The sequence below is a fragment of the Staurois parvus genome, unplaced genomic scaffold (assembly GCF_062004578.1).
Source record: "Staurois parvus isolate SC_StPar_1 unplaced genomic scaffold, SC_StPar_1.0 ptg000205l, whole genome shotgun sequence".
NCBI lineage: Eukaryota > Metazoa > Chordata > Amphibia > Anura > Ranidae > Staurois > Staurois parvus.
Window position 1 is genome coordinate 10,360,121 of NW_028318001.1, and position 12,923 is coordinate 10,373,043.

Below are 12,923 nucleotides of genomic sequence, written 5' to 3' on the forward strand. Positions count from 1 at the left end.
CAGTTTGGAGACCACAGGTATATTTGTATGTTTTAAAGCTGAACTCAAGGCACATAAACTAACTTTCAATTAAATATATTCCTCAGTTGTCTCATATATCCACTTTGTGTGCCCCAAATGCCTTTGCAAACGAAAATATTACCATGTAAAAGTATCGGTGACATAATCACTGTGCTCTACATAGATTGAGCAAAGCTGTGGGAGGGACCTATCAGGTCAACTCAATAAAGCCTGCCTGCGGAAAACTACAGGAGGGGGCGGAGACCAGACTAGTCATCCTGCTCAAGGAGAGAGAGTAGCATTTATTGGTCATTATTACAGGACATTCCTGCACAAAGGAAAAGTTTCAAACTGGATTACTGCACAGATCTGGAAGAAGCGCACGAAACACCCCAAGATTCAATTAATAATACAGATGTTTCTTGTAGTTCAACAGTATTTGTTTATGCGGCATTTCAGCTTTTAATTTTTTCTTTTTTAGTCTATGCTTTGAAAATGTATATTTATAATTGGGCAGCCATATTTACTTGCTCAGACTATGCTGTTGCAGTTCTTACCAGTGGTTGTGCACTACTGCTCCTTCTCACAGTGCTAAGTTGTGAGCATTGTTAAAGTGGAACTTAAATCAGAAAAATAATTCCTGATGAATTGTTTCAGGCTGGACCTTTTTGCAGGTATAGCTATGTAAAACATTAAAAATAAGTGCCTATACTGTTTAAAATCCAATAAGGCATTGTCTCATCCTTTGCACAGCCTCAGTTGTCCAGTATTTTTGACACTGTGCCTAAAGTCTGTGGGTAACTGGAGGCCATTCCTGCGACAGCGATAAGATTTACTGCTCCTGAGGGTGTAGGAAATATCAGGAATGACACAGACTATGCAGACAGAATACAGATTAGGGAGAGAGAAAAGAAAAGCAAGAGAGATGACAGGACAAACTCTGCTGCCATGGAGACAGAAAAGTGTTGAATTTATAAGGATGGTGTCTTATCTTACCTCCCTGATTTTCTCTTCTTTATCTCTTAGCAGGGTAGAGTTATGAGCCTGAACCCTGTAAAAGCGTCTGCAACCTTCTTCTCTAGCTCAGCTAGAACATACAATTAAAGCTGGAAATGCATACATTTAAAATACAGATAGTGCCATATCATTTTTTAGACTGAGACTCGAGGGGGAAGAGTTTTCAATATAGAGGTGACTGCTCTGGGTTGCAACAAAATGGTGGCCTCCAGCAAGAAGAAACCGGAGCAATACTGGAGGCAATTTACAGCACACGCTAATTTTAGTAGCATAATTATTAACGTGGAATTGCTAAAGATCGTTAATTGTTATCAAACTGTTATGAGTAAAGTTCCACTTTAAACATTCAATTCCCAACATATTATCCTAACGGCAGTTAAGCAGGAAGCAAGTCAGTAGTTCTAAGCCACTAAAATTTCCTTCTAGTGGCTAATCCACAAATCAAGCATAACACAACAGCATAAATTATGCAGCAACAAAATGAATGGTGGTCTTGAGCCTCATTCACAAGGGGTGCACTAAAGAGTACACCTGTAGAAGGCTGTGTTTACGCGCATACACAGATGCACAAGTGTTCCATGCATCCCTGTGCAGGAAGTCCCATTGACGTCAGTTGGGAAGCAGCGGTTGCACAGACCGAGACGCTGCTTCGATTCTCACATGGGTGTGGGTGCATGGCTCAGAACGCACACTGTCTGTGTCCAGGGCTGTGCACTTGAACGGATGTCTGTGTCCGTACAGCTGTTGCATCCCAATTGACATCATTGGGACTTGCGTGCACAGGGTTGCATAGAGCACCTTTGCATCAGTGTGTGGGTAAACACAACCCTCCATGGATGTACTCTTCAATATGTCCCGTGTGAACGAGGCCCTAATCAACAGGAATGTATATATGCTGGAAGTATGCTTATGTCTTTTATTGACAGGGTTTATTGACTTGCCTATTAATCACAATTTTTCAGAACCAGGGTCCTTTCATCAGGATGTGCGACCCTGTTAATGAAGGCAGTCTATGCAGCTCCACAACTTTTCTTTTTTATTCAGTTGATAAGACAGAAGTGCTGTATCAACAGATGTGTCTTCCACTTAATAATCCATCATGAGGTTAACCAGTGTGACTCATAATATTTAGCATAGTGTAAGTCTGCTGAAGGTCATGGCATGGATTTGTTCAGCATTAGAAATGACTAACAGTATTACACAGAGAGGATAATACCATATCCAACTTAGAAGAAAACAGAGCTTATCACATATGTGAAACGTCTTTTTTGTTTCTCATGTCTTATGCCTTGAGTCATTTCAGTAAAAAAGAGAACACATCCCAAGTTATTTTCTACTCCTTCTTTTTTTTTTTTTTTCTTTTTTGTTATAGACAGATATATATGAATTTCTTTTCTTTTACAGCTGCCCAACACTGAAAAAACCTGTAACAACTCAAGAAAGCTGGGCTGTCTGATGACTGTTCAGTGACCATCCATAGTGAAGTGTAATGTCACACAACGTTTTATAAACTATTGCCACTCTCCAATGACTAGTAATGTTTTTAGGTAAGTTTGTATTTTATTTATAGTTTTTTTCACTTTTATTTGTTTTTTAAGTATTCAGCATGACTCCTGTAAAGGTCTTCAGCCTAATGTCTTACAAAACAACGTGCAGATTTTCCAAGCAAACTGTTTTAAAGATTTGGATGGGACTTTTAAGGCATTACGTTTAAGAACTCATACATTTATTTTAAAAAATATATTTTATTTAGGCACATATTAAAAAAAACATACTGTACATAAGCGTATTTTCAAGCTGCGTATACTGTACATCCAGTGAAAAAATCAATATTTGGTACAATTCTCCTTTTTCTCCTATTTTTGGGATAAGGAGAATTGTACCCAATATTGATTATTACTAGATACATGTTGTTTTTTTTTTTTTTTTTTTTTTTAAAGATTTACAAGTTGTTATATGGAATACCTTCAAAGTCCCATCCAAACTTTCTATATTTATGATTTAGATTGGGATGTTGGCATTCAGTAGGTGGTGGGGGAAAATGGTTGATGTTTATATTATGCAGCTGTTTTGCATAGGTTTTTTTTAATGTATTATGGGTGCTCACACCTGTTAAGGGTTTAATGTAAGTAACTGACACATGGCCCCGCACGAGAAAACCCACACCTGACCAGCACATACAACCCAAATATGGAAAATCTGTAGAAGAGGTCTTCTAAACATCCTGTATTTCTGCAACTACCTGTATCCCAATTATTCAGCACCATATGAAGAGAAGTGTCAGTCTCTTGGAATCTTTGAAAATCCAAATCTCTTTTATTCAGGCGGATGCATAAACCTGTACATCTGTGCAAAGGGTCGTGTTTATGCACCCAGGAAATAACAGATGTTCCATGTAGCCACTCTGTTATAATCAATGACAGGCTGTGAGAGAGAGTGGCTGTACGGATCTTTCCTACACATGCCAGTGTTTATTTCCATACTGGAACAGATGCACATCTCAGGATGCAGATAACTTGTACGCATGATCTTACTGCTGCTCCATCTCTGAGGTTGGACACGTGTCTTCATCTGTCGTTTCTCTGCGTGGATGTTTGGATCCGTGTGAGTGAAACCTACCACTTCCTATTGTAGCATCAACGCATATGCCAAGCCGGATTATATTGCTCTTGTCATGACATTCTATACCCCCCCTAAAGATGTTGAAATGATTGCATTTTTTTATCCAAGCATTAAAATATAAAAATATAATTCCATGTATACTTTTTTTTAAAATATTTTTATTTTATGCAACATTAAAGGACCGGTAACACTGTAGCCCTTCAGTAGTCCAGTGTATAAACAAGTCTCTTTTGCCATGACAGATTCGTGCCAGGTGATCATCTACTGATAGGTTGGCAGTCATGAGATGAGCACCACATGATACTAGTGAGCCAATAGATAGAGATCAATGCAGCCTTTCTCAACTTTTTCAACTCACAGGAACCTTTGAAATAACTATTACTATGTCTACAGCTCATGATAACGTTGGTGTGATCGTCAGCGAAAGGAATGTTCCTTACACTTGAGGTCATTGGGAATAATTACCCCTTACAAATGGTTAAAAAGATCATTGGTGTCAGTGCAAACCTATCTGAGAGGCAGAGATTGTTCATTGCTTGAAACCCTGTTCTAAGGTTGCATATCATGGCTCAGAAGCTCTGTACTAGTTCTTTACCTTTTTAACAAGCTTTCTCAAGCTTTTCAACACAGGGGAACTCTTGAAAAAAAACTATTGCTAAATCTACAACTCGTGATATTATTAGTGTGATGGTCAGTGGGAAGAATTCTCCTTACACTTGTGGTCATTGGGAAGAGTTATTCCCTTACAGATAGCTAAATAGATCAATGATGTCAGTGTGAACTTATCTTAGAGGCAGAAATTGCTCATTGCTCAAGTAACCCTTAGCAGCCTTTGGAGGAACCCTAGGCTTCCATGGAACCCTAGTTGAGAAACCCTGCTCTAAGGTCACATATCATGGGCTCAAAGGTGCTGTACTAGTTCTTTACCTTTTAGCAAGCATTGCCATTTCTGCTAAAGAACATAAATAACAATCTAATGAAAATATCTATTCTTTCAAATTTCCATTCAGAGGTATAGTTGAATGACGCAAACCAAGCTTTAACGTTTTGTTTGTATAGTCTCTTTATTAAAGCAAGCTTAAACTTTTAAGTAGCATGGATGGTGTCCTATGGGAAAATTTGAGTTTCATTTACTATGCAGAGATATTTCACATTATTTCCCAGATTTTTGGATAATCTCTCACTTGTAGGTCACAAAAGGCCTATTGTTACAGTTTAACATTCTTCCAGTTTGTTTAGGCTGACTGATAGGAGATATAAAATGCTACAATTATTATACTACCAGATGTTCTTTATGCACTGATATAATTTGCTATGCTTGGATTACAGATCCATGGAGAAAAGGCAAAATATATAGCAAATAAAATTACTTCGCTCCAACAATTGTATTGCAAATTATTTTATATTTATTTATTTTTATGGGAGTTGTCTATTCCCTGTAGAGCCCAAATATTCTTTTCCCGGATACCTTTCTAAGTTAACCGCAGACTGTGTTTGCCATATATACTCATACAAAAAGTATTCATCTGCTTTTACTCATCCTGTAGCATAGTCTGTGGGGGCTCCAGCAACGGCATGACAAGATAAGCGTGTCCAATTCCTCCTTAATTGCCTTTTTGAAGGCTTACAAATGGCAATGTTCTGAATATGAAGGAGCTCTAGCCGAAGTAAAATCCTCTTCTAGGACTCCAGCTGAAAAGTTTTAGCAGCCTGTCAATTCACTCTAAAATCTCAGTGTGACATATGAGACGCTTAATACCAAGAGGAAAGTATTTGGGAGAGGAGAGTGTTCCTTCATTTATCTGGTGCTGACAGTGGATTGCAGGTTTTGACTGTTCACATGAGCTCATATTCTAGTATTTGATAAGGAGGATGAAGGTCTTATTACAGGAGAATTTTGCTTCAAAAACCTTTCATGTGTCCATTGGAAACAATCAAATCTGCCTATAAACTGGAAAATCTTTGAGTAATTGAAGGTTTACATATATGCGAATTGGGTGCGGTATGCACTGCAAAAAAAAAAAGTCATGTCTGATTTCTGAGCAGTGTGGTCCGTTTCAGGTGCGGATTACAGGCTATTGACTTCTATGGGAACGTATCTAAACTGCACATGTGTGAACAGGATAAAATCCTGTCCTGAACCTGAAGTAAACCTGACATGAACTGCTGAACAACTACTGTATCAATTGGCTGTGAAACCTGAGCTTCAATCTGCACCACATACAGTTGTGTTCAAAATAATAGCAGTCAGACATCACTAACCTGATCAATCACTGTTTTTGGTAGAAATGATATTTCTACATGGCAAATAATTTACTAGCAGGTGTAGTAGAGTAATAGAAATCCAACAGACCCAACAGTCATGACAAGCATGCTGCTGATTCTGTGTAATTGAATCACTAATTGAAAGGGGCATGTTCAAAATAATAGCAGTGTGGAGTTCTATTAGTGAGGTCATTCATTCTTTGAAAAACAGGTGGCAATTATTGCCCTTTATTTAAGGAAGGAAGGCAGCAAATGTTGTACATGCTGGTTACAGTGCATTTCTCTCTGAAATTCTGAGGAAAATGGGTCGTTCCAGACATTGTTCAGAAGAACAGCGTACTTTGATTAAAAAGTTGAAAACATATAAAGAAGTGCAGAAAATGATAGGCTGCCCAGCTAAAATGATCGCAAATGCTTTAAAATGGCAACCAAAACCTGAAACACGTGGAAGAAAGCGAAAAACTACCATTCGAATGGATAGAAGAATAGCCAAAATGGCAAGGACTCAGCCAACAATCAGCTCCAGGAAGATCAAAGAAGGTCTAAAGTTACCTGTGAGTACTGTTACAATTAGAAGATGCCTATGTGAAGCCAAGCTATCTGCAAGAAGCCCCCGCAAAGTCCCACTGTTGAAAAAAAGACATGTGCTGAAGAGGTTACAATTTGCCAAAGAGCACATTGACTGGCCTAAAGAGAAATGGCGCAACATTTTGTGGACTGATGAAAGTAAGATTGTTCTTTTTGGGTCTAGTGGCCGGAGACAGTTTGTCAGACGACCCCCAGACACTGAATTCAAGCCACAGTACACAGTGAAGACAGTGAAGCATGGTTGTGCAAGCAACATGATATGTGGATGTTTCTCATACTACAGTGTTGGGCCTATTTATCGCATACCAGGGATCATGGATCAGTCTGAATACATCAGAATATTTGAAGAGGTCATGCTGCCTTATGCTGAAGAGGAAATGCCCCTGAAATGGGTGTTCCAACAAGACAACGACCCCAAACACACCAGTAAACGTGCAACATCTTGGTTCCAGACCAACAAGATTGACGTTATGGAGTGGCCATCCCAATCCCCGGATCTTAATCCAATAGAAAACTTGTGGGGTGACATCAAAAATGCAGTTTCTGAGGCAAAACCAAGAAATAGAGAAGAACTGTGGAATGTAGTCCAATCATCCTGGGCTGGAATACCTGTTCACGGGTGCCAGAAGTTGGTTGACTCCATACAACACAGATGTACAGCAGTTCTCAGAAACAGTGCTTATACAACTAAATATTAATTAAGTGATTCAAAGGAAAGCAAAATCTTCAAACATTTTTCAGTTTATATAGTGAATGTTTGAGTTTGTAAAGAAGAATACAAACACTGCTATTTTTTTGAACAATCTAATATTCACTTTTCTTCAATTTTTTTAGAGGAACAACACAAATTTGATATATTTTTCTTCATGTTGTGATTTGGAATAGAATGTGTAGTGTTCCCAATGCATTTGTGTGTATGGAAATAAAAGCTATTAGAAGGATTTTGAGCTTTATTCACTTTTTTTCAACACACTGCTATTATTTTGAACACAACTGTATATGTGAAACCGCTCTAAGACTGAGTTCTGGACAATATGTGGGGGATTTACGAAAACTGGAGAGTGCAAAACCTGGTGCTGTGCACAGAAACAGAAATCGGGTTCTAGGTTTTATTGTCAAAGCTTAATTGGACGAGCTGAATTTAGACGCTGATTGGCTACTTTGCATAGCTGGACCAGATTCTGAGTGCTGCAGTTTTAGTAAATCTCCCCCACTATGTTTTATTGCTTGGATGTTATTCTTTATCACACACTCATTGCATGCAAAGCTAACAGTGGCTTCCCTTTCTTGTTAATATTAGTCTGTCTATGACTAGGAGCACCAAGTGATAAATGCAGAATTTACGTGGTCTTACAGACCTCATCAGAAGGTTTTTTCTGGAGAGAAAAAAAGCTATTTGCAGAATATATTTTGCATATAAGTTTTGTTCCCCTAAGATGAGCAGTGGTACCACAGACATATTAAAGGACCATTATAGGAAAAAAATATTGTATTGATAGCATTTAGTATATGAATTACTTTAAAAAAAAATTTTTTTTTTAGATTATTCTCCAGTTTTATGTACAAGCCAGGTTGTCAGAAGTGACACTTAAAGGGGTTGGGACAAACCGTATGACACTGCTGGCGGTGCTCAAAATGATCAGCTTTAATTCAGTGTTCATTAACATGGGTTTCTAAAATGTTGCATTTAGTTTTGTACAGCTTACAGTTTTCTATGCATCTAAACGCAGCACTGTAGTAATCAATGATGCCATACACACAACTGTGTCTACAAGCAAAATGTGTGCTATAAAAAAAGTAGGAAACAGCTGCACCCAGGGCTACATAGATCTGCAGATGTTCTGTGTATATGTGCATAAACGCTTTTGAACATGTATAAATGCATGCCTACATAGTCATTGGAAAGAAATGTATGTGTAAACACAGTACGCATCCAAACACAAGTATTTTAGGAGCATATTTTATTCAGGATGTTTTGCTAGCTTATCCAGCAAAAACCTGCATTCTGTGCAGAAAATACACATGTGATTGAAGCCATATGGTTAAACCCTTTTTTCCCCCAAAAATGTAGGATTTAAAATTGTCAGTTAAGCTCTTTTTAAAATTGCATGTCAATCTAAAATTACCCTGTCCACCGAAAGACAACGCTGTTGTGTAATTTCACTGCAGAACCAACAGTGTGCACCATGTTAAAGGAATAATAATGGATCTACTGGCAGGATCAACTGGTAATGAAGCTGTTACCTGAAGGACACAAAAAATAAAAACTGCCGTGTCAGCTAGAGATAGACTTCATCTGTATATGCCATACATATGTATAAAACATTTTTATTTTTTATACCCATGGTTCCACTTTCAATTTTAAAGATCTTTCGCCTGGATGATTTGTAAATGTCTGTGGCTAGGTTTGTGGTGTTGGCACACAGGTTGTTCTTCTAGTGCTTTTGCAGTGCATGGTAATTCTTTAAGCTGATTATCTGCTGAGCTTTTATAGTAAATAGTGTAGCTTTTAAACAGCAAGTTTTAGCTTTGTGTGACAAAAACAGATTTTTTTTATTACTAGTTTAATGGTTGTTGTCCATAGTGAAAAATTTTTAGCTTAAAATAGCTTTTGTACTTATTGGATCACCTTCTGCTGAAGAGTCATTGTTCTCATGAAGAGCAGTATTAGGCTGGCCACACGTTTTTCAGCCCAGTGGGTTGGACAAAACTATTTTAACCAATTCCCCCATCCACACACTTGATGATGTGTATGAGAGAATCCATCCCGCTGTGCTATTGTATTGTGCCAGTGGAGAGCCTTCCCCATCTGCAGAATATAGTGATCAGTGGTACCAGCTAAAGCTGGTGGTAATGATCATTCAGGAAAAAGCTGACAGGCTCATTGTATACAAGTTGTGTACAACCAGCTAGACCACGGGTCAAACTGGCAGCCCTTCAGCTGTTGCCAAACTACAAGTCCCATGAGGCATTGAAAGATTGACAGTTACAAGCATGACTCCCAAAGGCAGAGGCATGATGGGACTTGTAGTTTCTCAACAGCTGGAGGGCTACCAGTTTGACACCCCTGAGCTAGACCATTCATAGATCGAAATTCAGCCTATCCCTGCTGAACCGTCTGAATTTTGATCCACATATGGTCGGCTTTAGCCAGTTCACAGCTTTGTGGTTTATGGGATATGCCTTGTATGAGTGTTGCAGTTTACATGTGTCTATCATTGAACTTTATATCCTGCATTATGATGAAATCTCAAATTTTGTAAAACAATTTATAACTGCACCTAAAGCATACAGGTGCAGTGGGTCCAAACTCATTAGCAGGGCTTCCAGCATAAGTGAAAAGTGTAAACTAACTTTTTTTTTACAAAATAGTTTTTATTGACTTTGTACATACTACCAAAATGAGAAAATCATTCTGTATACAGAAACACAAGAACATGTACATAAATAAAGAAGTAAAGCTGAGGACAGGGAGGAGGCCTGGTACCTCCCACATAGGAAAGCGCGAGTCATCTTACCTGTAAAATAAATGAATGTTTTCTAATCTGCACACCTCCGCAAACCCCATAGCCAGACACTGATTTACTTGTCTCTTATGTCAAAGCCATACAACTTGGTCAAGATTGTGATTGGATAAAGAAGGGGAAGTAGTTTGTTGATGAGATCATCTCTGTGCTTCCTTCCAAACAGCCAGCTCTATTTGTTGTCACAGTACAGTCAATAGCTCATTTTAAAAGGGCAACTGATTCTTTCCATTGCTTCCCTTCAGTAGCATCCGTCCTCCACTCCTGAGTTATGTCATGTCAGGGTGAGTAGAGGGGCTCTTTAATTCTGTAAAAGCTGTGCATGGTATTCAGTTGAAATTTAAATAGTGATTTTGCTGGAGCTGCAGAGTGCAAACAGGGTAAAGGGTTGCATGATTGGGATCCTTTCCTTCCTAGATCTAAAGAGAACCTGTTACTTTCCCTGTTTTGGGTCTTCTATTGGCTTGAATCAGTCTGATATTACTTTACTAATTTTTGGGAATCAGAAATGATTCTGTATTGTCACTGTTGAGGTAAAATATTACCAGTGTTATATTTAATACTCAACCAGTACAAGACCATGTTTGAAGCAGTGAGCTTCTTGTGTCAAATTGTATTGTAACTGTAATCTCTACCTTCATTTTGTAAAGCGCTGTGCAAACTGTTGGCACTATATAAATCCTGGATAATAGTCATCATAATAATAACAAAGAAATTCTTACACGAAAGCTGAAATCAGATTAAAAAAAATAATTCTGATTTATATAAAACCAACATAAGTATCTCTCTCTTGTGCTGTTGTCTTCTGCACAACAACAATCATATCTATGACAAGTTTAAGTATGAATATAACAAAAGAAAATAGTGCTGTGCTAAAAACCAAAAAACTAAACAAAATAAATTATAAAAATAAATATTATAAATTTGGCTAAATACGAGATATGTGGTTTATAAATATGGGTAGTGTCCTTAAGAAAGAAAATAGAATATATAATGTGTAAAGTGTACAGAGGTCCACAAACAACCCCCTGACACGGGGTATATATCGTAATGGACCAATCAAATAAACAATATACAAAAAAGCACAGTAAGTCATATAAATATTGTGAAATTCATTGACATGAAATTTCACCAATTGGCCCACATCACATTGGTCAAATAAGCAATACTTCAAATCCTCCTTTCCTTGATGTATCCTGGTCACTGGGAGCTCCACATCACCGGAACCAATAAAGCAGGTATCATGTGGGTAAACAAGAGAGAGGGGCCCCTCTTTGTGTAGTAAAGTAAATTTTATTAAAACTTCATTAGAAACCAAAGAAATGCACTCACAAGGAAAAAGGGCTATAAACGCCCTCAAACAGCATGGATATTTGGCAAACAAAGATGGCAGCGATCATAGCCGTAACCGGAAATGACGTCATGGTGCATCCGGCCACCGCGTTGCATCACGTGACTTCATCAGGGATCTCTCTTGTTTACACACACATGATATCTGCTTTATTGGTTCCAGTGATGTGGCGCTCCCAGTGACAAGGATACATCAAGGAAAGGAGGATTTGGAGTATTGCTTATTTGACCTATGTGATGTGGGTCAATTGGTGAGGTGAGCATGCCTGCCTGATGGTGGTGGATATCACACATGCATATTAAAGGAGAAGAGTCACAGAATTCTATAACGTTTTGTTATTCACTTTATATGGACTGTCACTTTGTATTTTATTTCACATCAATGAATTTCACAATATTTATATGACTTACTGTACTTTTTTTGTATATTGTTTATTTTGTTGGTCCATGATGGTATAGGCCCCGTGTCAGGGGGTTGTTTGTGGACCTCATTTACACCAATTGTTATAGTGTGTGTGTACACTTTACATATTATATATTTTTTCTTTCTTAAGGACACTACCCATATTTATATACCACATATCATGTATTTAGCTGTATTTATCATTTAATTTTATAATTTATTTTGTTTCGTTTTTTTTTTGTTTTTAGCGCAGCACTATTTCCTTTCTTTATAATCATTTAGTGGTGGAACATGTTTACGGGTGCTTGTTGCTTCCTGTTTTTTAGTTGTAGTTTAGATTTTTTATTTGTGTGGCAGCGCATAAGACTTTAGTATTAAAGTTTAAGTGTGGATTCACACGTGTGGTGCAAATTGAAGCTCCTTTTTCACAGCTAATTGACAAAGTAGCTGTTCAGCGGTTCAGGTCAGGTTTACATCAGGATCAGGAGAGAAAACTGTCCTGAAATCATGTTCCAAATCATGAGATGTACAATTCAGAACCTGTAATCCGCAGCTGAACTAGACCTCACTGCTCAGAAATCGGACATGACTCTTTTTCAGTCCACACTGAATCCGCACCACCAGTGCACTGGATGTATGTGAACAGGCACCATAGGAAGCAAAGTTATTTCACATGTCATGCGGATTGGATGTGGTTCAAACCACAGATAATCCACATATGTGTGAACCTTCTGGGGTTTTATCCTGCCTGTAAGCTCATATGCCTGTAATCTCCTGAAAACTCCTATAATGTGCATGGACACATAGACTAACATGGATGTGGAGCTCCCAGTGACCAGGATACATCAAGGAAAGGAGGATTTGGAGTATTGCTTGATTGACCTATGTGATGTGGGTCAATTGCTGAGGTGAGCGTGCATGCCATGACTCTTTTTCAGTCCACGCTGAATCCGTACCACCAGTGCACTGGATGTATGTGAACACGCACCTTAGGAAGCAAAGTTATTTCATTTGTCATGCAGTTTGGATGTGGTTCTAACCACAGCGAATCTGCATATGTGTTCCATATGTGTGACCCTTTGGGGTTTTTTCCTGCCTGTAAGCTCATATGCCTGTAAACTCCTGAAAACGCCTATAGTTTGCATGGACACATA

The 12,923-nt window shown here is 38.2% G+C and overlaps 1 protein-coding gene across 2 annotated transcripts in view; it reads left to right on the forward strand.

Annotated features, from left to right (window-relative positions):
• Positions 1 to 12,923, forward strand: part of FAM110B (family with sequence similarity 110 member B) — a 205,348-nt gene that overhangs the window by 76,360 nt on the left and 116,065 nt on the right. For both annotated transcript variants that reach the window (XM_089678472.1, XM_089678473.1), the window contains exon 3: positions 2,422 to 2,564. The gene's annotated coding sequence lies outside the window, so the exon portion shown is untranslated. The remainder of the gene's footprint in view (positions 1 to 2,421; positions 2,565 to 12,923) is intronic.